General features: G+C 54.0%; 1 pseudogene; it reads right to left on the minus strand.

The window, feature by feature from the left end:
* Window positions 1-21,074, minus strand: part of LOC140390569 (early estrogen-induced gene 1 protein-like) — a 54,923-nt pseudogene extending 33,849 nt beyond the window's left edge.
* Window positions 21,075-22,409: the final 1,335 nt, after the last annotated feature.

Here is a 22,409-nt window from a genome sequence, read left to right on the forward strand (position 1 = left end):
ATGGAGACTCGTACATACTAATCTTTATTGTCACAAGTTGGCTTACATTAACAGTGCATTGAAGTTACTGTGACTGGGGCTGGGCTGGGACTGGTTTAGCACAGTGGGCTAAACAGCTGGATTGTAATGCAGAACAAGGCCAGCTACGCGGGTTCAATTCCTGTACCGGCCTCCCCGAAGTGGCGCTGGAATGTGGCGACTAGGGGCTTTTCACAGTGACTTAATTGAAGCCTACTTGTGACAATAAGCGATTATTATTATTACTAATATCCCCTAGTCGCCACATTCCGGCGCCTGTTCGGGGACACAGAGGGAGAATTCAGAATGTCCAAATTACCTAACAGCACGTCTTTCGGGAATTGTGGGAGGAAACCGGAGCACCCGGAGGAAACCCACGCAGACACGGGGAGAAGGTGCAGACTCCGCACAGACAGTGACCCAGCCGGGAATCGAACCTGGGACCCTGGCACTGTGAAGCAACAGTGCTAACCACTGTGCTACCGTGCCACCCACTGAGTTTTCTCTATGACCTGCAGCTCTGTCCCGCGGGAGGGGTGAGCACACCCGAGATACCGGAATCACCTCGTCACCATCAGGGGTTAGGAGCCCAATTGTTCCTCAAGTGAGCAATGTTTCGGATCTGCCCAAAGAAATTGTGTTCGTTCAAACAAGCCTCTCCCTTTTTCCGAGATTAAACTCACCCACCCCCACTCTCGCCCTGATAAGGTTCCTCAGCAGGCACGCCCAACCTATCGCAGACGCTCTCACCTACTTAGCAACACTCTCAGATTCCCCCGCCCCCCCCCAACCTCGCCCCCTTCCCTCTCCTCCTACCTGTTCATACTCCCTTCGCAGAACCTCTGTTCCTGTTCTACCTGTGTCGTTGGTACCCACGTGGACCACGACAACTGGATCTTTACCGTTCCACTCCAAGTTCCTCTGTAGCCCAGCTGAGATATCCCGAACCCAAGCACCAGGAAGGGAACACAACCTCTGGGACTCTCACTGCTGGTCACAGAGAATAATGTCAATACTTCGAATTACCCTATCCCCAATTACCACATTTCTTTTCTCTCCCCTCCCACTTGAGCTGCTCCCTGTACCTCGGTGCTGTGGTCAGTTTGCTCATCGTCCCTGCAGCTCCCGTTCCCGTCCACACAGGGAGCAAGAATCTCGAACCCGTTGGACAAGTTGAGGGACTGAGGCTCCCGCATCCCGACCTCCTCGGTCCCTCTGCCTGCCTCACTCGCAGCCCTGACCACTGGCCGAATTCAAAGTATTTAACCCAAGGGGGTGTGACTGCCTCCTGGAGCAGGGTGTTCCAGGAAGACCACGTTCTGGAGTTGACATGCCCCCTACCCACCCTGCGCAACCCAACATCTTCAAATCCAGCCCGTCCCAATGGCTCAGTAGCATTTGGATTGGCTGGCTGACCCACCGGGAGATGCCTCCCATTCTTTATCACCATTAGATACTGACAACCATTCGAGATCTCTCCCAGCTCCGACAAACCATGACTGCCTGACCACCAGCCCCACACTCCTGCCCAAACACAGCCTCTCTTCCAGACCAGCACTCGGAGAATCTCCACTCAGAACAAGCTCTTACCTTAATGAAAGCTTTTCCGCCCTTCAGCTCCTGCAGGAGAGAGAGGAACATCTGTAAAGCCCACCAAATACTTGGCACAACTCAACAAGCACAATTACATCATCAAACACTCCCAGGACAGGTCAACACGGCGTTATATACAAAGTAAAGCTCCCTCGACACTGTCCCCATCAAACACTCCCAGGACAGGTACAGCACAGGGTTAGATACAGAGTAAAGCTCCCTCTACACTGTCCCCATTAAACACTCCCAGGACAGGTACAGCACAGGGTTAGATACAGAGTAAAGCTCCCTCTACACTGCCCCCATCAAACACTCCCAGGACAGGTACAGCACGGGGTTAGATACAGGGTAAAGCTCCCTCTACACTGTCCCCATTAAACACTCCCAGGGCAGGTACAGCACGGGGTTAGATACAGAGCAAAGCTCCCTCTACACTGTCCCCATCAAACACTCCCAGGGCAGGTACAGCACAGGGTTAGATACAGAGTAAAGCTCCCTCTACACTGCCCCCATCAAACACTCCCAGGACAGGTACAGCACGGGGTTAGATACAGGGTAAAGCTCCCTCTACACTGTCCCCATTAAACACTCCCAGGACAGGTACAGCACAGGGTTAGATACAGAGTAAAGCTCCCTCTACACTGTCCCCATCAAACACTCCCAGGGCAGGTACAGCACGGGGTTAGATACAGGGTAAAGCTCCCTCTACACTGCCCCCATCAAACACTCCCATGGACAGGTACAGCACGGGGTTAGATACAGAGTAAAGCTCCCTCTACATTGTCCCCATCAAACACTCCCAGGGACAGGGACAGCACGGGGTTAGATACAGAGTAAAGCTCCCTCTACATTGTCCCCATCAAACACTCCCAGGACAGGTACAGCACGGGGTTAGATACAGAGTAAAGCTCCCTCTACACTGTCCCCATCAAACACTTCCAGCACAGGTACAGCACTGTGTTAGATACAGAGTAAAGCTCCCTCTACACTGTCCCCATCAAACACTCCCAGGACAGGTACAGCATAGGGTTAGATACAGAGTAAAGCTCCCTCGACACTGTCCCCATCGAACACTCCCAGGACAGGTACAGCACGGGGTTAGAGACAGAGTAAAGCTCCCTCTACACTGTCCCCATCAAACAGTCCCAGGACAGGTACAGCACGGGGTTAGATACAGAGTAATGCTCCCTCTACACTGTCCCCATCAAACACTCCCAGGACAGGTACAGCACAGGGTTAGATACAGAGTAAAGCTCCCTCTACACAGTCCCCATCAAACACTCCCAGAACAGGTACAGCACGGGGTTAGATACAGAGTAAAGTTCCCTCTACACTGTCCCCATCAAACACTCCCAGGGCAGGTACAGCACGGGGTTAGATACAGAGTAAAGCTCCCTCTACACTGTCCCCATCAAACACTCCCAGGACAGGTACAGCACGGGGTTAGATACAGAGTAAAGCTCCCTCTACATTGTCCCCATCAAACACTCCCAGGACAGGTACAGCACGGGGTTGGATACAGAGTAAATCTCCCTCTACATTGTCCCCATCAAACACTCCCAGGACAGGTACAGCACGGGGTTAGATACAGAGTAAAGCTCCCTCGACACTGTCCCCATCAAACACTCCCAGGACAGGTACAGCACGGGGTTAGATACAGAGTAAATCTCCCTCTACATTGTCCCCATCAAACACTCCCAGGACAGGTACAGCACGGGGTTAGATACAGAGTAAAGCTCCCTCTACACTGTCCCCATCAATCACTCCCAGGACAGGTACAGCACGGGGTTAGATACAGAGTAAAGCTCCCTCTACACTGTCCCCATGAAACACTCCCAGGACAGGTACAGCACGGGGTTAGATACAGAGTAAAGCTTCCTCTCCACTGTGCCCATCAAACACTCCCAGGACAGGTACAGCACAGGGTTAGATACAGAGTAAAGCTCCCTCTACACTGTCCCCATCAAACACTCCCAGGACAGGTACAGCACGGGGTTAGATACAGAGTAAATCTCCCTCTACATTGTCCCCATCAAACACTCCCAGGACAGGTACAGCACGGGGTTAGATACAGAGAAAGCTCCTTCTACACTGTCCCCATCAAACACTCCCAGGACAGGTACAACACGGGGTTAGATACAGAGTAAAGCTCCCTCTACACTGTCCCCATCAAACACTCCCAGGACAGGTACAGCACGGGGTTAGATACAGAGTAAAGCTCCCTCTGCACTGTCCCCATCAGACACTCCCAGGACAGGTACAGCACGGGGTTAGATACAGATTAAAGCTCCCTCTCCATTGTCCCCATCAAACACTCCCAGGACAGGTACAGCACGGGGTTAGATACAGAGTAAAGCTCCCTCTGCACTGTCCCCATCAAACACTCCCAGGACAGGTACAGCACGGAGTTAGATATAGAGTAAAGCTCCCTCTACACTGTCTCCATCAAACACTCGCAGGACAGGTACAGCACAGGGTTAGATACAGAGTAAAGCTCACTCTACACTGTCCCCATCAAACACTCCCAGGACAGGTACAGCACGGGGTTAGATACAGAGTAAAGCTCCCTCTACACTGTCTCCATCAAACGCTCCCAGGATAGGTACAGCACGGGGTTGGATACAGAGTAAATCTCCCTCTACATTGTCCCCATCAAATACTCCCAGGACAGGTACAGCACGGGGTTAGATACAGAGTAAAGCTCCCTCTACACTGTCCCCATCAAACACTCCCAGGACAGGTACAGCACAGGGTTAGATACAGAGTAAAGCTCCCTCTGCACTGTCCCCATCAGACACTCCCAGGACAGGTACAGCACGGGGTTAGATACAGAGTAAAGCTCCCTCTACACTTTCCCCATCAAACACTCCCAGGACAGGTACAGCACGGGGTTAGATACAGAGTAAAGCTCCCTCTACACTGTCCCCATCAAACACTCCCAGGACAGGTCCAGCACGGGGTTAGATACAGAGTAAAGCTCCCTCTCCACTGTCCCCATCAAACACTCCCAGGACAGGTACAGCACGGGGTTAGATACAGAGTAAAGCTCCCTCTACACTGTCCCCATCAAACACTCCCAGGACAGGTACAGCACGGAGGTAGATATAGAGTAAAGCTCCCTCTACACTGTCTCCATCAAACACTCGCAGGACAGGTACAGCACAGGGTTAGATACAGAGTAAAGCTCACTCTACACTGTCCCCATCAAACACTCCCAGGACAGGTACAGCACGGGGTTAGATACAGAGTAAAGCTCCCTCTACACTGTCTCCATCAAACGCTCCCAGGATAGGTACAGCACGGGGTTGGATACAGAGTAAATCTCCCTCTACATTGTCCCCATCAAACACTCCCAGGACAGGTACAGCACGGGGTTAGATACAGAGTAAAGCTCCGTCTACACTGTCCCCATCAAACACTCCCAGGACAGGTACAGCACGGGGTTAGATACAGAGTAAAGCTCCCTCTGCACTGTCCCCATCAGACACTCCCAGGACAGGTACAGCACGGGGTTAGATACAGAGTAAAGCTCCCTCTACACTTTCCCCATCAAACACTCCCAGGACAGGTACAGCACGGGGTTAGGTACAGAGTAAAGCTCCCTCTCCACCGTCCCCATCAAACACTCCCAGGACAGGTACAGCACGGGGTTAGATACAGAGTAAAGCTCCCCTCTACACTGTCCCCATCAAACACTCCCAGGACAGGTACAACACGGGGTTAGATACAGAGTAAAGCTCCCTCTACACTGTCCCCATCAAACACTCCCAGGACAGGTATAGCACGGGGTTAGATACAGAGTATAGCTCCCTCTGCACTGTCCCCATCAAACACTCCCAGGACAGGTACAGCACGGGGTTAGATACAGAGTAAAGCTCCGTCTACACTGTCCCCATCAAACACTCCCAGGACAGGTACAGCACGGGGTTAGGTACAGAGTAAAGCTCCCTCTCCACCGTCCCCATCAAACACTCCCAGGACAGGTACAGCACGGGATTAGAAACAGAGTAAAGCTCCCTCTACACTGTCCCCATCAAACACTCCCAGGACAGGTACAGCACGGGGTTAGATACAGAGTAAAGCTCCCTCTCCACTGTCCCCATCAAACACTCCCAGGACAGGTACAACGTTGGTGATCGTGAAGTATGTTTGTCACTGGACTAGCGACGCAGTGTAACGCTCTGGGGACCCGCTTTCAGATCCTGTAATCTAAAGTCTATTGATGGACATGAAACCATTGTCTGTTGTCGCAAAAACCCATCTGGTTCACTAATGTCCCTTAGGGACGGAAATCTGCCGTCCTTACCCGGTCTGGCCTACACGTGACTCCAGACCCGCACAGCAATGTGGTTGACTCTTAAATGCCCTCCGCTCAAGGGCTATTAAGGATGGAAAAAAAGTGCTGGCCCAGCCTGCAATGCCCACATACCAAGAATTAATTTTTAAAACTGCTGCTGAAATTCTCAGTCACACCTTTAGGTTTGACAATTTTCACACACTCCTCGCTTGCCTCGCACAATTCGTAAACTCTGCCACCAGCTCCTTCCTCACTAACTTCCACGCACCTATCATTCTCACGTGTTTAATTGTATCCAGGCATTAAGCTGAGCTCCTACAAATAGACACAGACTAAAACATTAGTTGTTCGAGGTTCGGAGATGTATGCTTGTAATGTGCAACTCCGTAAATAAATATGGAAATCTCTAAGCTTTGGCTCCTGTTCAGTTTCTTCACCAATTGGCCTCGAGATTAGAACACTGACTTTCATTGGCTCCAAAACCTTGATTTTAACATCCTGATCCTGGTTTTCAAATCCCTCCACGGTTTCACTATCCCTGCCTCTGGAATCTCTTCCAGACCCCAGAGGTCTCGGAGATATCTGTGATCCACAAATTCTATCCCATTGAGCGTCCCTGATTTTAATTACTCTGCCTTTGGTGGTGGTACCTTGGTCAACCTTTTCGCTAGAATCTGCTCACCTTCCACCTCTCCTTAATCTCCTCAGCCCGGGAGCTTTCAAGAGCGGAGGAAGAGTCATATTTCAAGGTCGGTCGACGGTCATCCGACGGGATTGGCGAGCTTCCCAAATCTCTGCACCTTGCCTCATCCCCATTCCCAATATACCTGACGCAGGAGCCATTTTGGAGGACATTGATTCCCCAAAGCCTGTCCACCATCTACAAGGCACAAGTCAGGAGTGTGATGGGAAACTCTCCACTTGCCTGGATGAGCTCAGCTCCAACAACACTCAGGAAGCTCGACACCATCCAGGACAAAGCAGCCCCGCTTGATTGGCGTCCCATCCACAAACATTCACTCCCTCCCCCTCCGATGGACAGTGTCAGCCGTGTGCACCATCGACAAGGTTCACTGCGGGAACTCACCGAGGTTCCTCAGGCAGCACCTTCCAAACCCCACCACCACCATCTAGAAGGACAAGAGCAGCAGATACCTGGGATTGCCCCCACCTGGAGGTTCCCCTCCAAGTCACTCCCCATCCCGACTGGGAAATATATCGGCCGTTCCTTCAGTGTCGCCAAATCCTGGAGCTCGCTCCCTAACAGCACGGTGGGTGTGCCTACACCTCCGGGACTACAGCGGCTTCAAGGCGGCAGCTCAGCACCACCTTGTCAAGGGGCAATTAGGGATGGACAATAAATGCTGGTCTAGCCAGTGGGCCCCATATCACAGGACAAAATATAAAAATAACATTTCAAAGTACATATTACGGAACAATTTCACGACACAGACCTTGCGGACGGACACACGACAGATGCTGGAGTCCAGGACCCCCGTGATCGAGCTGGCGCTCATCTTGCACATAAAGCGTGTGCTCTTCCTCCAGCGAACGCAGTTTTGTTGCACCTCCTCCCTGTAAAGTGAAGGAGGGAAATTAAAGTCAATCAGCAGCACGGCCGCAGGGGCGACCCCCAACCCAGCCTTCACCACCCCCCGTACCCGGCCCCCTGTCACCGGGTGTATGAAGCTCAGAAGGGGTGTAGGAGGGGACGACGACGACCCATATTCATGTCAAACCTTCCGTCAATGAAGTCCCTTCTCCCTCGGCCGCGCGCCCTGCTGCCTAAGCGGGAGCGGCAACAGCCAAACCCCGCGCAGCAAGATCCCACGGGCATCCACGCGACAGTGACTCCTGTTATGGGCCAGGGTTTAGAGAGCCCCAAAGTGTATCATGGAGTTCACCTGACCCACAACTTTTACTAGATTGTGGTATGGGGAGCACACGGCCCACTCTACAGGTGTGGGACAGCAGAAATGGAAAAGTATTTTTTAAAGCAAAACAATGTTTATTCTATGAACTCAAGTTAACCTTTTTAAAACATACAGTGAACATCTTAGCAACCAGTATATCAAATACACCCCCCAAAGAATACCACACTAAGTAACCCTATAAAGCTGTCCTTTTAACATCCAAAAGACTTAGGTTTACATTTAATACTGAGACCTTTTACAATTCTGATTTCACCAAATGATCCACAGATAATCTTTGGATGGCAGAGATCAACAGTACAGCCCTTTGTTTAAACTTCAGATGCAGCTCACTGAAAAACACAGACACACCCAAGCTTTTCCTCAAACTGAAACTAAAAAGCAGAAGTGGAGCTCAGCTCCACCCACACTCTGACATCACTCCAGTAACATGGGCAGCTCCATTTCTTCAAGGTACATTTCTCAAACACCCATTTCTTAAAGATACTCTCACATGACACCCCGTTTCCAGCGACACCGGTGGAGGGATGAGTCCTGGGGAGGGGTGGGCGGAATGGGATGGAGGCCTCCCCCCCCCACCGCCCTGCCCCCCCGCCCACGTGTGGGGCATATCCAGCAGCATGGTTTAGAGCGGACATTTTGCGGACGCAGTTCGCTCTTTTGTTGAGATGGTTGGCGTGTGTGGGTAAAATTAGCACCAAACGCCCGCCGTTCAGTCCCTGCTCCCACTGAGGCACACTCGAGGCACGAGTGTCAGAAAAAAAAAAAAATGGCAGCCCATGACCGTGGCTTGAGAAACATTCCCACAAGCCCTTGCTTCAGGCAAAATCAGTCAGAAAGACAAACTTGGTCAGGATACCGGCGAAAACATATCCCAACCCACCACAAATTCCTGAAATCTGGAATGCCAATCGCATATAAAATTATGATATAAATAATTTGGAGTATAATTGAATGGGCAAAAACTTGGCAGATGGAATATACAATGTAGATAATGTGAAGTTGGCCACTTTGGTAGGACGAATAAAGAAGCTGAATGTTGTTTAAATGGAGAGAGATTGCAGAAAGCTGCAGCACTGAGGGATTTGGGGGTCCTCGCGTATCAATCACAAAAAGCTAGCATTGAAGTTTGGGGTGGCATGGTAGCACAGTGGTTAGCACTGCTGCCTCACAGCTCGAGGATCCCAGGTTCAATTCCAGCCTTGGGTGACTGTCCGGGTGGAATTAGCACGTTCTCCCCGTGTCTGCGTGGGTTTCCTCCGGGTGCTCCGGTTTCCTCCCCCAGTCCAAAGAGATGAGAGGTAGGTGGATTGGCCGTGCTAAATTGCCCCTTAGTGTCCAAAGATGTGCAGGCTAAGTTACAGGGTTATGGAGATAGGGATAGGGAGAGGGCCTGTGTGGGCTGCTCTATCGGAAGGGTTGGTGCAGACTCGATGGGCCAAATGGCCTCCTTCTATACTGCAGGGATTAAATGGATTCTCAGATTCAAAGGGCTAGCACAGACCCAATGAACTGAATGGCATCTTCCTGAGCTGGTAGATCCTCGGACGCCATATTGGGCGCAGTAAAGCATCAGAAAGCGCTCTGAACAAAAATCTAGAACATCTGCTAGAGGTTTGCGTGCACACATTATGTAAGAAATGTGAACTTTGCTCAGGTCTGCCAGTCACTCCCTGAATGAGGAAATCATTTGCCAATGAAGAAAAAAAGTGTTGATTTGATATCCAAAAAGTAAATCGGAGGTGGATACCCGCTGTTATTTCCTGCTGGTTTCGTGTCCAGTCTCCGAGGCGGATACCCGCTGTTATTTCCTGCTGGTTTAGTGTCCAGTCTGCGGGGTGGATACCCGCTGTTATTTCCTGCTGGTTTAGTGTCCAGTCTGCGGGGCGGATACCCGCTGTTATTTCCTGCTGGTTTAGTGTCCAGTCTCCGGGGCGGATACCCTCTGTTATTTCCTGCTGGTTTAGTGTCCAGTCTCCGGGGCGGATACCCGCTGTTATTTCCTGCTGGTTTAGTGTCCAGTCTCCGAGGCGGATACCCTCTGTTATTTCCATCTGGTTTAGTGTCCAGTCTCCGAGGTGGATACCCGCTGTTATTTCCTGCTGGTTTAGTGTCCAGTCTCCGGGGTGGATACCCGCTGTTATTTCCTGCTGGTTTAATGTCCAGTCTCCGGGGCGGATACCCGCTGTTATTTCCTGCTGGTTTAGTGTCCAGTCTCCGGGGTGGATACCCGCTGTTATTTCCTGCTGGTTTAGTGTCCAGTCTCCGGGGTGGATACCCTCTGTTATGTCCTGCTGGTTTAGTGTATAGTCTCCGAGGTGGATACCCGCTGTTATGTCCTGCTGGTTTAGTGTCCCGTCTCCGGGGTGGATACCCGCTGTTATTTTCTGCTGGTTTAGTGTCCCGTCTCCGGGGTGGATACCCGCTGTTATTTCCTGCTGGTTTAGTGTCCCGTCTCCGGGTTGGATACCCGCTGTTATTTTCTGCTGGTTTAGTGTCCAGTCTCCGGGGTGGATACCCGCTGTTATTTCCTGCTGGTTTAGTGTCCAGTCTCCGGGGTGGATACCCGCTGTTATTTTCTGCTGGTTTAGTGTCCAGTCTCCGGGGCGGATACCCGCTGTTATTTCCTGCTGGTTTAGTGTCCAGTCTCCGAGGCGGATACCCGCTGTTATTTCCTGCTGGTTTAGTGTCCAGTCTCCGGGGTGGATACCCGCTGTTATTTCCTGCTGGTTTCGTGTCCAGTCTCCGGGGCGGATACCCGCTGTTATTTCCTGCTGGTTTTGTGTCCAGTCTCCGGGGCGGATACCCGCTGTTATTTCCTGCTGGTTTAGGGCCGGGTCTCCGAGGCGGATACCCGCTGTTATTTCCTGCTGGTTTAGTGTCCAGTCTCCGGGGTGGATACCCGCTGTTATTTCCTGCTGGTTTAGTATCCAGTCTCCGACGTGGATACCCGCTGTTATTTCCTGCTGGTTTAGGGCGGGGTCTCCGAGGTGGACACCCGCTGTTATTTCCTGCTGGTTTAGTGTCCAGTCTCCTGGGCGGATACCCGCTGTTATTTCCTGCTGGTTTAGTGTCCAGTCTCCGGGGTGGATACCCGCTGTTATTTCCTGCTGGTTTAGTGTCCAGTCTCCGGGATGGATACCCGCTGTTATTTCCTGCTGGTTTAGTGTCCTGTCTCCGGGGTGGATACCCGCTGTTATTTCCTGCTGGTTTAGAGTCCTGTCTCCGGGGTGGATACCCGCTGTTATTTCCTGCTGGTTTAGTGTCCAGTCTCCGGGGTGGATACCCGCTGTTATTTCCTGCTGGTTTAGTGTCCAGTCTCCGAGGCGGATACCCGTTGTTATTTCCTGCTGGTTTACTGTCCAGTCTACGAGGCAGATACCCGCTGTTATTTCCTGCTGGTTCAGTGTCCAGTCTCCGGGGCGGATACCCGCTGTTATTTCCTGCTGGTTTAGTGTCCAGACTCCGGGGCGGATACCCGCTGTTATTTCCTGCTGGTTTAGTGTCCAGTCTCCGAGGTGGATACCCGCTGTTATTTCCTGCTGGTATAGTATCCAGTCTCCGAGGTGGATACCCGCTGTTATTTTCTGCTGGTTTAGTGTCCAGTCTCCGGGGTGGATACCCGCTGTTATTTCCTGCTGGTGTAGTGTCCAGTCTCCGGGGCGGATACCCGCTGTTATGTCCTGCTGGTTTAGTGTCCAGTCTCCGGGGTGGATACCCGCTGTTATTTCCTGCTGGTTTAGTGTCCAGTCTCTGGGGCGGACACCCGCTGTTATTTCCTGCTGGTTTCGTGTCCAGTCTCCGGGACGGATACCCGCTGTTATTTCCTGCTGGTTTCGTGTCCAGTCTCCGGGGCGGATACCCGCTGTTATTTCCTGCTGGTTTAGGGCCGGGTCTCCGAGGTGGATACCCGCTGTTATTTCCTGCTGGTTTAGAGTCCTGTCTCCGGGGCGGATACCCGCTGTTATTTCCTGCTGGTTTAGTGTCCAGTCTCCGGGGCGGATACCCGCTGTTATTTCCTGCTGGTTTAGTGTCCAGTCTCCGAGGTGGATACCCGCTGTTATTTCCTGCTGGTTTACTGTCCAGTCTACGAGGCAGATACCCGCTGTTATTTCCTGCTGGTTTAGGGCCGGGGCTCCGAGGTGGATATCCGCCGTTTGAGTGCCCAATCTGGGGGGCGCCATGCCAACCCTTCTGTGACGGGAAACTGCCCAGCCATTGCCCAGGAATGTGGCTGCAATGCCAGTCGCTGCGGGCGAAATGAACTGCGGCATTTACATCCTTTCTTCCGCCTTCCATGGGATGTGCCTGGTGCCGGCAAAGGCAGCATTTGTTCCTGTCCCTAATTGCCTTTGAACTGAACATCTAAGAGGCGACCACATTTGCTGTGGGTCTGGAGTCACATTATAGCCAAGAGGAGCGGTAAAATAAACTCGGTTTGTTCTCACTGGAACGACGGAGGTTGAGGGGAGACCTGATAGAGGTGTACAAAATTATGAGGGGCATAGACAGAGTGGATAGTCAGAGGCTTTTCCCCAGGGTAGAGGGGTCAATTACTAGGGGGCATAGGTTTAAGGTGCGAGGGGCAAGGTTTAGAGTAGATGTACGAGATAAGTTTTTTACTAGGAGGGTAGTGGGTGCCTGGAACTCACTACCGGAGGAGGTGGTGGAAGCAGGGACGATAGTGACATTTAAGGGCATCTTGACAAATACATGAATAGGATGGGAATAGAGGGATACGGACCCAGGAAGTGTAGAAGATTTTAGTTTAGACGGGCAGCACGGTCGGCACGGGCTTGGAGGGCCGAAGGGCCTGTTCCTGTGCTGTACTTTTAGTACAAGAAGGCCGAGAGATCTCCCAAGGCGGGGCTTGGGGGGAGGGGGGATGTCTTTATATCTTGTGCCAAATAGATTGTTGGCTTGGACATTCTGAGCAACTCACGCCTCGTGATGAAAGTATTCTGAAAGTCGTCACTGTGATGCTCTCGTTCCATCTCTTATTACCTCAGCTGCTGTGTGTTTGGCCAACACGCCTAGATCAGTATTTACCAACTCAGCCTCACCCTCTCGTCCAACACCGCTTGGCTCCATCTGTTCCTGTATCATGTGCAGGATGGCCATGTCGATTCCTGGCAATGACCCTATTCCAGAACGGTGCAGGGAATGGAGTCACACAGCGGGTCAGACACTGGCCTTTCCCCCTCTGGGACTGGGTGGGACAGTGGGTCAGACACTGTCCTTTCCCCCTCTGGGACTGGGTGGGACAGTGGGTCAGACACTGTCCTTCCCCCCTCTGGGACTGGGTGGGACAGTGGGTCAGACACTGTCCTTTCCCCCTCTGGGGCTGGGTGGGACAGTGGGTCAGACACTGTCCTTTCCCCCTCTGGGGCTGGGTGGGACAGTGGGTCAGACACTGTCCTTTCCCCCTCTGGGGCTGGGTGGGACAGTGGGTCAGACACTGTCCTTTCCCCCTCCGGGACTGGGTGGGACAGTGGGTCAGACACTGTCCTTTCCCCCTCTGGGACTGGGTGGGACAGTGGGTCAGACACTGTCCTTTCCCCCTCTGGGACTGGGTGGGACAGTGGGTCAGACACTGTCCTTCCCCCCTCTGGGACTGGGTGGGACAGTGGGTCAGACACTGTCCTTTCCCCCTCTGGGGCTGGGTGGGACAGTGGGTCAGACACTGTCCTTTCCCCCTCTGGGGCTGGGTGGGACAGTGGGTCAGACACTGTCCTTTCCCCCTCTGGGACTGGGTGGGGGTCAGACACTGGCCTTTCCCCCTCCTGGGACTGGGTGGGACAGTGGGTCAGATACTGTCCTTTCCTCCGCTGGGACGGGATGGGGGTCAGACACTCTCCTTTCCCCGTCTGGGACTGTGTGGGACAGTTGGTCAGACACTGTCCTTTCCCCCTCCTGGGACTGGGTGGGACAGTGGGTCAGATACTGTCCTTTCCTCCGCTGGGACGGGATGGGGGTCAGACACTGTCCTTTCCCCCTCTGGGACTGGGTGGGGGTCAGACACTGTCCTTTCCCCCTCTGGGACTGGGTGGGGGTCAGACACTGTCCTTTCCCCCTCTGGGACTGGGTGGGACAGTGGGTCAGACACTGTCCTTTCCCCCTCCGGGACTGGGTGGGACAGTGGGTCATACACTGTCCTTTCCTCCTCTGGGACTGGGTGGGACAGTGGGTCAGACACTGTCCTTTCCCCCTCCGGGACTGGGTGGGACAGTGGGTCAGACACTGTCCTTTCCTCCTCTGGGACTGGGTGGGACAGTGGGTCAGACACTGTCCTTTCCCCCTCTGGGGCTGGGTGGGACAGTGGGTCAGACACTGGCCTTTCCCCCTCTGGGGCTGGGTGGGACAGTGGGTCAGATACTGTCCTTTCCTCCGCTGGGACGGGATGGGGGTCAGACACTCTCCTTTCCCCGTCTGGGACTGTGTGGGACAGTTGGTCAGACACTGTCCTTTCCCCCTCCTGGGACTGGGTGGGACAGTGGGTCAGATACTGTCCTTTCCTCCGCTGGGACGGGATGGGGGTCAGACACTGTCCTTTCCCCCTCTGGGACTGGGTGGGGGTCAGACACTGTCCTTTCCCCCTCTGGGACTGGGTGGGGGTCAGACACTGTCCTTTCCCCCTCTGGGACTGGGTGGGACAGTGGGTCAGACACTGTCCTTTCCCCCTCCGGGACTGGGTGGGACAGTGGGTCATACACTGTCCTTTCCTCCTCTGGGACTGGGTGGGACAGTGGGTCAGACACTGTCCTTTCCCCCTCCGGGACTGGGTGGGACAGTGGGTCAGACACTGTCCTTTCCTCCTCTGGGACTGGGTGGGACAGTGGGTCAGACACTGTCCTTTCCCCCTCTGGGGCTGGGTGGGACAGTGGGTCAGACACTGTCCTTTCCCCCTCTGGGACTGGGTGGGACAGTGGGTCAGACACTGTCCTTTCCCCCTCTGGGACTGTGTGGGACAGTGGGTCAGACACTGGCCTTTCCCCCTCTGGGGCTGGGTGGGACAGTGGGTCAGACACTGTCCTTTCCTCCGCTGGGACGGGATGGGGGTCAGACACTCTCCTTTCCCCGTCTGGGACTGGGTGGGACAGTGGGGCAGACATAGTAAATAGTAACAGAGAACGCCATCTGACCCCCTCAAGCCTTCTCTGCCATTCATTATGATCATGTTTGAGAGAGAGAGTGAGACAGAGAGGGAAAGGGGGAGCGTCAACGTTTCGAGTCCATGTGATTTGCCTGCAGAGCAGAATGATTTCACAATCGCAAATCGATGAATGTTATTGAGCGTGACACAAACGGTACAGGGTGCGGTGCAGCAAGACTTTGTACCAGATAGTGAAAGGCCCTCTCTGAATGTTGGCATTTACATTGGCTTTTTAATTGCGCCAATAAACACACCACCACATTTTGCTGTTGCTCATTAACCCTTCTTGGGTTGCATTAGCAGCGAGGGCCTTGCATCGCCTCCCGCCCCCGCCCCCCACTTCCCCGAGGTAATAGCAGAGTCACTGGTTTCTCGCATTTGAGAACTTTTTGGAAAAGGAACAGACTGGCGAAGTTCCTCGTCTTCCACTCATCAGGTCACAACCTCGAGAGTGCTAAATCTGACGGGAACAACAATTTTCACTGCGGAGAGAAGAGGGTGCTGCTGGGCTGGCAAGAGGGCTCTGACCGGTAGAGGGGTTGCCATGGAGAATGCATCGAGGAACAGTTAACTGCCAAGCTCCTGTTTGGGTTCGAACCGGGCAGGGTTGGCTCTGATTGGCCAAGGCACCGTCGTGGGGAATGAACCAGGGAGCGGCCATCCCCCCAAAGCTTTTATTTCGTTGAAAAAGGCACAATGCGCGAGCATGTTCTTTCTGCCTGCTGAGGACAGGGCCTGGTGTGTGAATACATGTAGCTTTGAGCAGGTATAAATGAGCCACTCAGCGAGCCCAACTGATAACCTTAAAGTGGTAATTCCGAGCACAATCGGATTGTTTAGTCAGGGTTGTGTACAGTGCTGGCCTCCTTATACAAGTAAATATGGAAATACACTGGAAACAGTTCACAGAAGGTTTACCAGACTAACACCAGGATTGGGCGGGGATGTGGAGAGGTTGGAGAGGTTCGGTTTGTATCCGCTGGAGTTTAGAAGAGTGAGAGGAGACTTGATCGAAACCTTTAAGACCCTGAGGGGGTGCTGACGGGGTGGGTGTGGAGAGGGCGTTTCCTCTTGTGGGAGAGTCTAGAACGAGGGGGTCACTGTTTAACAGGGGTCGCCCATTTAAGACGGAGGTGAGAATTATTTCCTCTCAGAGTTGGGTGAGTCTCTGGCCCTCGCTTCCTCTAAGGGCAGTGCAAGCAGAATCTCGGAATATTTGTAAGGCTGAGCTGGATAGGTTCCTGATTAACAAGGGGGGGGTGAAAGGTCATCAGGGGGTCGGCAGGAATGGGAGGTTACAATCAGATCAGCCAATGATCTTATTGAATGGGGGAGCAGACCCGAAGGACCGAGTCGCCTCCTCCTGCTCCTATTTTGGACATTCCCAAGTTGTCCGATCGCCTTTGATGTTGGACACTATGTTCCGGGTTTTGCAAACACAGGCTGGTTGGCACAGTGAGCTACCCAGAGCCGGTGCAGACTCGATGGGCCGAATGGCCTCCTTCTGCACTGTAAATTCTGCAACAGAAAAAAAGCGATGTGCTCTTTGTTACGATGTGCCAACCGTTAGGGCGCTCAGCCCACGTGCCTGGCGTCGCACTGACCTGCCTGGTTTGAATTTGGACCAAAACACAACTTAGCAGTTAACTGTTCCCTGGTGCACTCCCCATGGCAACATCTCTACCAATCAGAGTCCTCTTCCCAACCAGTCAGCACTCTCTCCTCGTGCAGTATGCTTTGTTGTTCCTTTGAGATTTGGGAATCTGTTCTGATGAGTCAGAGATGAAAGGCTTTGACAGCACGCCTTTTTTCTTCAACTTGCAATCCTCCACGACCTTGGGATGTCCCCAAGTGTTTTACAGCAAACTTTTAAAAATTGTTGTGTGGGCTTTGGCCGTCAATGAGCACGCACCAAGCTCCCGAAATAACGACACGGGCAGACTTTTGAGGGATCATTATTGGCCAGGGGCACTGAGGAGGACTGGCCCTGCTGTCCTTCGAGATGGTCCACCGGGTGATAGGGCAGGCCCAGGCCCCAGCATGATGTCTGGTCCGAGCCTCCTAAGGCGCAGCACTCCCTCAGCACATCACCCAGAGCGCCAGCCCGGAGTTCGCGCTGAGCTCTCTGAGCGGGCATCAAAGTGGCTTCGCTCCACCGCAGTGGGACATGTCTACCATCGCCCCTTGGCATTTGGGCTCTCCCACACCCCCCTGCACACCATCACATGTAACGTCGCGAGGAGCCCCGCTGATCCCTGCGTGTCTGAGGCTGCTCTCCCGGCCCACTGAGCTGGGATTCAGCGCTGGGGGTCCGGGGCTGTCGTAGAGAGAGGGCCCACGGGCCCACATCCCACCGCTCCACACGGTTGGCGTTCCGAAGGTCGGGTTGGGCACCCAGCCCAATCTCCCAATCCCTGCAGAGGGACCGGAGAATCCGGCTGCTGTGAACAGACGGAGAATCCCGCCCCTGGGTCTCCTTGGGGACGGGCGTCAGGACGGGCGCCAATGGAGGGGCAATTTAGTGCGGCCAATCCACCTACCCTGCACATCTTTGGGTTGTGGGGGCGAAACCCACGCAGACGCGGGGAGAATGTGCAAACTCCACACGGACAGTGACCCAGAGCCGGGAACGAACCCGGGTCCTCAGCGCCGCAGTCCCAGTGCTAACCACTGCGCTGCGTGCCGCCCTGTCATCCCAGTCGTTGAACCAGACTCTCGAGCTAGGCTTCGAGACGTGTGCGCCCGATTCCAGTGACAGCACGTATCGGGACGGGCAGCTGGCACTGCCCCTGGAGGTCCTCGCTGGGCACAGAGGGACCATGCCAGTCACCAACATTGTTCCTAACACCTGAGGCAGGAGTTCCTCGCCCTCCGGAAAGTGCCTGCCCAGTACCGGGGGCGGGGGGGGGGGGGGGGGGGGGGGGGGTAGCGGAAGTCTATTTACCCATGGACGTCCTTCGCGCCCCCTCTCCTGCGTCTGTTCTTCCTACCCACTCATCGATCGCGGGTTTCAGCGGCCTTATCGACCGGGAAGAGCGTCGCAGCAGAAGCCTCCGGCCTGCCGTCCGGTCGGGCAGACCTCGCAGCAAAGATTGGGGAGGGTCGTGGGCAAGGAGTCCGAGCTCGCTGGAAAACCACTTCCTCGGGGGGGGGGGGGGCTATTTTCATCTACCTGGAGCGTGTAACGTCGTGCGGCTCTTCCACGGAACAAGATGTGACAGCAGCCACATAAAAGGGATATTTGGGCAAGGTGACCAGAAGCTTGGTCAAAGAGGTCGCTTTTTAAGGTGCAGTTTGAGGGAGGAAAGGGTGACAAAGCCTGGAGCTTGGGCCCCGGGTAGCTGGAGGCGGGACTGCCACGGGCTAGGGCGAAGGAACTGGGGGATAGTTCTTCTTTGTGATATTATGGGGAGTGTGGGCATCGCTCGCTGGCCCAGTATTCTCCGCCCTTCCCCAACTCCGTCCAAGGCTTGCTCGGCAGTTTCAGAGGAACAGTGAAGGTTAGATCACGTCGCCGTGGGTCTGGAGTCACATGTAGGCCCGACAGGGCCAGGCGACAGATTTCCGACAATCAATGGTAGATGGAGTTTAATGTGAGGTCATGCATTCTGGAAGGTCTAATGCAGGTAGGGAATATACAGTGAATAGTAGAACCCTTAAGAGTATTGAAAGTCAGAGTGATCTAGGAGTACAGGTCCACAGGTCACTGAAAGGGGCAACACAGGTGGAGAAGGTAGTCAAGAAGGCATACGGCATGCTTGCCTTCATTGGCCGGGGCATTGAGTATAAGAATTGGCACGTCATGTTGCAGCTGTATAGAACTTTAGTTAGGCCACACTTGGAGTATAGTGTTCAATTCTGGTCGCCACACTACCAGAAGGATGTGGAGGCTTTAGAGAGGGTGCAGAAGAGATTTACCAGAATGTTGCCTGGTATGGAGGGCATTAGCTATGAGGAGCGGTTGAATAAACTCGGTTTGTTCTCACTGGAACGACGAGGTTGAGGGGCGGCCTGATAGAGGTATACAAAATTATGAGGGGCATAGACAGAGTGAATAGTCAGAGGCTTTTCCCCAGGGTTGAGGGGTCAATTACTAGGGGGCATAGGTTTGAGGTGAGAGGGGCAAGGTTTAGAGGAGATGTACGAGGCAAGTTTTTTTACACAGAGGGCAGTGGGTGCCTGGAACTCGCTGCCGGAGGAGGTGGTGGAAGCAGGGACGATAGTGACATTTAAGGGGCGTCTTGACAAATACATGAATAGGATGGGAATAGAGGGATACGGACCCAGGAAGTGTAGAAGATTGTAATTTAGTCGGGCAGCATGGTCGGCACGGGCTTGGAGGGCCGAAGGGCCTGTCCCTGTGCTGTACATTTCTTTGTTCTTTGTTCCCTCAAGCTCATTGGCCAACCTGTTGGGTTTTTAACCGATGATTTCCCTCATGGATATGCAATAGTCAAACGTCTCAACTTGGTGTCTAATTATGAGTATCCAAAGTAGTGGCCCACATCGTCAGCTCGCCCACCCTGGACCGCCCGCATTGCCCCCAGCCCCGGGGGAGGGGGGGAGGAGGGAGAGGGGGGAGGGAGGGGGGGGAGGGGGAGGCGAGAGAGGAGGGGAGAGAGAGGGGGGAGGGGGGGGGAGAGAGGGGGGAGGGGGAGAGGGGGAGAGAGGGGGAGGGAGGGGGAGGGGGAGAGAGGGAGAGGGGGGAGGGGGAGAGAGGGGGGGGAGGGGGGAGGGGGAGAGAGGGGGAGGGAGGGGGAGGGGGGGAGGGGGAGAGAGGGGGGAGGGGGAGAGAGGGGGGAGGGGGGGGAGGGGGAGAGAGGGGAGGGGGAGAGAGGGGGGCGCACTGTGCCAATCTGCTCACCTGGAGGAGAGGTCGCTGAAGGTCCCCCCGTGGATGAGGCGGACTTTGCAGAAGAGTATCCCATTGACGAAAGGCACAGCAGAGAGTTCCTCCAGGGTCAGGCTGACCAGGAACTTAAACCTCTTCTTCTTCAGCAAGAATGCCATGGAGTCAAAGAGGCGAGGGGGAGGTGTGTGTGAGGGAGGGGAGGTGTGTGTGTGAGGGAGGGGAGGTGTGTGTGAGAGAGAGGGGAGGTGTGTGTGAGGGAGGGGAGGTGTGTGTGGGATAGAGGGGAGAGTGGAGGTGTGTGTGAGAGAGGGGAGGGGGAGGTGTGTGTGAGAGAGGGGAGGGGGAGGTGTGTGTGAGAGGGAGGGGAGGTGTGTGTGAGAGAGAGGGGAGGTGTGTGTGAGGGAGGGGAGGTGTGTGTGGCATAGAGGGGAGAGTGGAGGTGTGTGTGAGAGAGGGGAGGGGGAGGTGTGTGTGACAGGGAGGGGAGGTGTGTGTGAGAGAGAGGGGAGGTGTGTGTGAGGGAGGGGAGGTGTGTGTGGGATAGAGGGGAGGTGTGTGTGAGAGAGAGGGGAGGTGTGTGTGAGAGAGGGGAGGGGGAGGTGTGTGTGGGATAGAGGGGAGAGTGGAGGTGTGTGTGAGAGGGAGGGGAGGTGTGTGTGAGAGGGAGGGGAGGTGTGTGTGAGGGAGGGGAGGTGTGTGTGGGATAGAGGGGAGGTGTGTGTGAGAGAGAGGGGAGGTGTGTGTGGGATAGAGGGGAGAGTGGAGGTGTGTGTGAGAGAGGGGAGGGGGAGGTGTGTGTGAGAGAGGGGAGGGGGAGGTGTGTGTGAGAGGGAGGGGAGGTGTGTGTGAGAGAGAGGGGAGGTGTGTGTGAGGGAGGGGAGGTGTGTGTGGGATAGAGGGGAGAGTGGAGGTGTGTGTGAGAGAGGGGAGGGGGAGGTGTGTGTGAGAGGGAGGGGAGGTGTGTGTGAGAGAGAGGGGAGGTGTGTGTGAGGGAGGGGAGGTGTGTGTGGGATAGAGGGGAGGTGTGTGTGAGAGAGAGGGGAGGTGTGTGTGAGAGAGGGGAGGGGGAGGTGTGTATGGGATAGAGGGGAGAGTGGAGGTGTGTGTGAGAGAGGGGAGGTGTGTGTGAGAGAGGCCAAAACACACACACCAAAAAATAAATATATAGGGCAGGGAATGTAGGAGACCTCTCTCTCACTTTCTCTCTCTCTCTCACACTCTCTCTATCTCTCTCTCACACACTTACAGGAAGTTCTCCAGCCACCTTTCCAGTTGCCAGACTGGTTGAGAATATAAATATATTAGAGAGAGAGAGACTCCGAGCCAGTCAGTGAGTTGAGAAAGTTACTGCGTAAACAGATGGCTCCCCACAATTGTTCACAGAAACACTCGATTCCAAATCTTGCTGCCTGGAGGGATGGATCACTGGAGCCTCCAAACCTGAGCTGGACGGATCAGGAAGCTCCCGCACTGCTGACAGTCCTCCTGGTCTATTTATACCTGCGGTACAAACACTGAGACATTGATCTAAAACTCTTTGATTCAGAGGGTCCTGTCAGTTTCTGGTAGTAGGGAAACTGACACGAGTACTGGAGAATGGATCTCAGCTCCCTTAACTCTGAGAATTCCTGCTGGTTTACTCATCGCCACAGCCAAGGTTACACTTTGGAACTCTCCTTTTTTTTGCTCCCAGCTTGGGAAGGTTTTCCCCAACAGGGGGAAGGATTGGGTTCTGCCCGTCCCGCCCCCTCTCTCTCTCTGTCTGATTGGGCAGGGGCTGATTCAAGGACTGGCATTAAGCTGACTGGTTGTGTATGTCTGTCAGTCAACCCCAGCACTCTCTCTCTCTCACACATAGACACACACATTCGAATGCACACAGACAGCCCTTATCCACAGCCAGGGATCAGAGACAACTTAAATGCCATTGCATTCTGCGTTGTGACTCTTTAGAAACGTTTCTGATGGTCCCTTGATTGCATTAGAGCTCCTTAGAGCAACATGACCCACGTCAGAGCAGAAGACATCGGGGCAGAAGTCGGCCCATCGAGTCCCTCAGGCTAGTATCCCAGACCATCCATCTTCAGCTGCTTCATCAATGACCCTCCTTTCCATGGTAAGGTCAGAAGTGGGGATGTTTGCGGATGTCTGCACAATGTTCAGCACCATTCGCGGCTCCTCAGATAATGAAGCAGTCCATGTCCAAATGCAGCAAGACCTGGACAATATCCAGGCTTGGGCGGACAAGTGGCAAGTTACATTCGCTCCACACGTGACCGGCAATGACCATCTCCTGCAAAGAGCATTTAGCTGCTGCCCCTTGACATTCAGTGGCATTGCCATCACTGAATCCCCCACAATCCACACCCTGGGGATCAACATTGATCCAAAACTGACAGGACCAGCCAGTTCTGTCTAGTGGCTATCACAGCAGGTCAAAAGCTAAGAACCCTGCAGTGAGTAACTCACCTCCTGATCCCCTCAAAGCCTGTCCACCATCTACAAGGCACAAGTCAGGAGTGTGCTGGAATACTCTCCACTTGCCTGGATGAGCTCAGCTCCAAC

This window comes from Scyliorhinus torazame, chromosome 14 (assembly GCF_047496885.1).
Source record: "Scyliorhinus torazame isolate Kashiwa2021f chromosome 14, sScyTor2.1, whole genome shotgun sequence".
Classification (NCBI taxonomy): domain Eukaryota; kingdom Metazoa; phylum Chordata; class Chondrichthyes; order Carcharhiniformes; family Scyliorhinidae; genus Scyliorhinus; species Scyliorhinus torazame.